We start from the raw sequence: 5,000 nt of genomic DNA, 5'->3' as shown, positions 1-5,000 counted from the left end.
GCTTGTAAAGAATAGAACCTAATTAACATTAGTGTACTTACTTTATTTCATACTGGCACGAGTCTCATTTAGCGTCCTTTGTTTCATACAGCAAACTTTTCTTTAGGGTAATAAACCATTCATGAAGGAAAGGGAGAATTTCCATTGTTTGAAATGGCAAGACTGGCGATTTTCGTAATTTTACTCTAGTAATGTCTTGAATTTACAAACATACATACAGTACACACCACACGTTTTATACACACACACACACACACACGACACACACACACACACATATATATATATGTATATATATGATTATATATATATATATATATATATATATATATATATATATATGAATTAGATATTGTTTCGTTAATAAATATGAACACTATTGTGAATGTAATTCAGAAACTTGTAAGTGCATAGTTTGGTTTTGTAGCATTCTGGAGAGGATGGCGCAATGTCACTTCAGGAGGTCGAAAAAGCGAGTGTGTCGGGACAATTTTTGTAGTTGTCATCACTGCCTCCCACAGAGAGAGAATGGAATTTCATAAATTCAAATTCTTCACTTTTCTGAGATGGCACGATGTTGAAGACTGCTATCTCAGCTCGCTTGTACATCCGCGGCCAAGTGCATAGAGGTTGTGTGTGTTTGTACATGGGCTGAAGTAACTACACTTCCGATCTGGTTTTAGTTAGATTTCATGGGTGGGACTATTAGCTGTATGCACATGAGTGCTTAGGTATCTGTCCCATTATATGATATGGGAGATGAGGGGATAACTGGGCACTAGAAGGCCGCGTTCAGCATGGGATGTTTTTCTTTCCGTAGTGTGTGTGTTTGCTGCTGAAATGGGTAAGCATTCTACATTTAGGCCTAAGTCTTCTTAAAGATCTGTTTCATAGGTGTCATCTTACATAAATATCACTTTTTGGAGAACTGATTCTTATTATTGTAATTCTATTTGTAATTTATTCATGTGGGATTTCTTCTTCACAGATGGATCTGGCAATCCACACAATGGACAGGTTTTATCTAATCTCCACTTTTATTTTGTTTTCCTATTTTAAGTTATACTTTTTTTAATGGACTTTTCATCGGGTTGTATTTAGAAGCTAAAATTTCAGATTTTGACCTATTCAGTTCATCATTTTGTTCTTTACAAATAGTCTATTTTTATAATTATAGATCTGATTTAACGACCTAAGTTAATAATGGTTTATGAGTTACACTGAAGTTGAGAGAGAGAGAGAGAGAGAGAGAGAGCAGAGGAGAGAGCTAGAAGAAGAGAGAGAGTAGTGCCCTGCTCGAGTCAATGTTACCATTTCTAGTTTTATAAGGGATTTGCTCTCTTATATATATATATATATATATATGATAATATATATATATATATATAATATATAATAAATAGATAATATAAATATAGATATAAGATGATATATATAAAAAATATATATATATATATATATATATATATGTAAGATATATATATAATATTAGATAGTATATATAATAAATAGAAGTATATACTATATACATATATATATATATATATATATATATGATAGTATATAATAATAGATATATATATATATATATATATATATATATATATATATATATATATATATATATAAGGCCCAGTAAAACACTGATTTAAAGTTATGGACTATATTTCGGTGGACTAACTTCCACCCTTATCAAGCAGGGAATAACAGAAGTCGCATTGGTAATATATATAGTGGGAGATATGCCCTTATGTGATACCTGGGGTCACCCTAGCCGACGTTGGTTCTGTTAATTGTCTTAATCAGTTCCATCATTGCCTTAAGGAAGATATTGTCTATATGGTCAGAATCCCAGTCTCTATTGGAAAAGTTCATCTTATTATCTTGTTGTTTTATCAGTGAAGATTCTACCATATGATATTTGTATCGACAACCGCTCTTGTATAAAATTTGGGATAAGCTCCAATCCATGGTATCGTTCATGTTATTTATATGATGGAAAATTGCCAAACTATATTGTCCATATCTAACTGAACATTTATTTTGAGTTATCTTTGTGAGAGAGACTTACCTGTGAATCCATAGTATGTCTTTTCACAATCCCTACAGGGGATTTCATAAACCCTTATGTCTTTAGAAACTGGCTAAGTGAAGATGAAAGGGTTAGGGTGGCCTAATTTTTTTGTGATCTTTCATAAATTATCCACATGAGGAATTATGAATTTGTTTGTGTAGTTTTCTTTTCTTTGTTTTCTGTGGGTTTGTAAAAAATGCTCTTTGCTTTATTTGTGGCTTTTTCTATTATGTGCTTGTGGTATTGTAACAGTTTGAGTTGATTTCTGATTTTTTAAGTTCTAAGTTTAGAAAATATGGCAAGCATATTCTCAGGACTCTAAGAAATAAGTTACTTTCTATGCTGAGTTTAACTCAAATGTCATGATAGCTATAAAAATGTATGTATGAAAGTGAGAATGTCGCTTTCCTGAAAACAGTGAATTTGTAGCTGTTATTAGTTCTGATGATTAAGACATCTAAAAAGGGGATTTGATTATTTTTCCCATTCTACTTTCAATTCTATATTCAGGACCGAGGAATTTAATTTTTATAGGATACCAAAACCTCCCCACTCGTTTTTTACAGTATATTAAGATTTCGTATACATAACGAAGCCAAATTATATCTGCAGGTTTGGTAGGTTTTATAATTACTGTCTCGAAATATTCCATATATAAGTTTGCTAACACAAGACTAAGCAGGCTCCCTATACTACAACAGAATTTTTGACCTTAAAAGTTATCACCAAAGGGAAAGATGTTATTAGTGAAGCAGACTCTGCTAGTTCCCCTATTTTATTCAATTATATTGGGAAGTGGTCAGCAAATGGCTCAACTTTATTTTTGAGGAACGTTAATGCATCTTTCATGGGTACTTTTGTGAAAAGGGAGTCGACATCTAGACTGAGAAGGTTTACATTATGTAAGGGGATATTTTCCAGCCTACATTTGTTGCAATAGTGTTCTGTATGTGTTATATACCTAAAAACAATTACAAATTCGCTGTCTTCAGGAAAGTGACATTCTGACTTTCATGCACATATTTCTACAGCTATCAAAACATTTCAATTAAACTAGGCATAGCAAGTATTTTATTTCTTAGAGTCCTGAGAATTTGCTTGCCAGATTTTCTTAACAAAGAACTTGAAGCTATCAGAAATCAACTTGTTAAAATACCCCAAGCACATAATAGAAAAGGCCATACATAAAGCAAGGAACATTTTTTTACAAACCCACAGAAAACAAAGAAAAGGAATACAAACAAAACCATAATCCCTCACGTGAGTAATTTACGTGATATCACAGAAACATTATGCCACCTAACCCTTTCATCTTCCCTTTATCCAAATATTCTGGAGAAATCATTAGTTAACATTCAGCTGAAACTAGTTTCTAAAGACATATGAGTTTATGAAATCCCTGTACTGAACGCCAAAACAAAGCATCCTGTGTTCTCTCGTAACCCATACTGCTTTTGTGTTCGTTATTGTTTGTGCTTCTGTGCTTTTTTGGACTTATTATTCGATTGCAACTGCTAAATAAGTCATCATGGGAACAAAGGAAGTTCCAAGTGCTTGCCCTTCTGTAAAAATGGCTACAAACAATGTAAGACATAAGATAAATTTTCTATAAAATAGAAAGTGACAACGATTGGTCCATCCCTGCAGGGTGACCAGATTTTGAAAACTGAAATAACGAACACCTAAATTGGAGAGGTAGTTAAAAAATATGGTTACACAACTTACGTGAAGATACGCACGCAGTGACGCATGCAGTGACGCAGTGTTAAGTCCTTCTCAGCTGATTCCAGATTGTCCAGGGCCTACTTCATTGACTTTTCTTTTGTTTTAAAGTGCGTTCATTTTAGATTTTGTTACAAACAGCTGTTGATTACATGTGTCAAAGCACTACAAGATTGCAATCAAGAATGTTTTGCAGCTTTAAAGGATATTATAATTAAAGTGACGCCATAATATATTGAATAAATTGCAGACAACAAAATACACATGATGAAAACCTTTCCATAATCCTTTTACAATTATTTTCCTCATTGTTGTTGGTATGTTATTTTTTATTTGTCATATTTTGCACTGATCCAGCCGCTCTCGAGAGATGGTGCTTTGTTTGAGCATACCACGTATTTTGCAAAATTTCACTTGTATATTGCATTTTTTTTTTAATATTGAAAATGCGGGACAAAAGGCGTCCCGAGGAGGGTCGATGCGAGACACGGGACAAATGTCACAAACAATGTCTAAAGAATTCCAGGTCAGGCCGCTTCCGACCAAAATATGGACAATCTCGCGCATGACGTCACGAGGCTGCATCTGGCCGAGGTTCAAGTAAAAAATGTCATCAGTCAGTATTTGACTTCACCAGAGTGAAGAACAACGAAGCTCTCTTAGACCGAATTCAATCCTGTAATTCAGCAGTACCTGAAGATTAACGGGGACCTTTCTCACCCAAGGTCTGACAGAGAGAGAGAGAGAATGGGTGTGGGCAAACAAATATGGGACAATCCAGTCAAATACGGAACGTCTAGTCACCCTTCATCCCTGCCTAACATGAATGGAATAGTCAAAACCCATAAGAGAGATTTCCTATATGCCCCATTATCAGCTCCACAGGTTCTGTTATAGTCAAACCATTTTATGAGCGGACTCCAAGACCATTTCCAGCTCTGCTAATTCTCCTTAATCCGGCTGCCTTCGCTTCACTAAGAGAAGGGAAGAAAAATGACAAACTTGGAGATCTGGCATAGCTGATGCCATTTCTTCGCTTGGGTCAGACCACTGAGACCCATGGTCAAATCGTATAAAATGGGTCGAGATAATCTTCCGTTTTTACGGGCTGCTCTGTGAGCAAGAGCCCGTGCTGACAAGGTCAGCTTAATCATAAACAACATCTTTCGTATTCATTGTCTTGCACAGCAAGCTTCCGTAAACA

The sequence above is a fragment of the Macrobrachium nipponense genome, chromosome 28 (genome assembly GCF_015104395.2).
Source record: "Macrobrachium nipponense isolate FS-2020 chromosome 28, ASM1510439v2, whole genome shotgun sequence".
Lineage (NCBI taxonomy): Eukaryota > Metazoa > Arthropoda > Malacostraca > Decapoda > Palaemonidae > Macrobrachium > Macrobrachium nipponense.
This window is presented reverse-complemented; position numbering follows the sequence as displayed.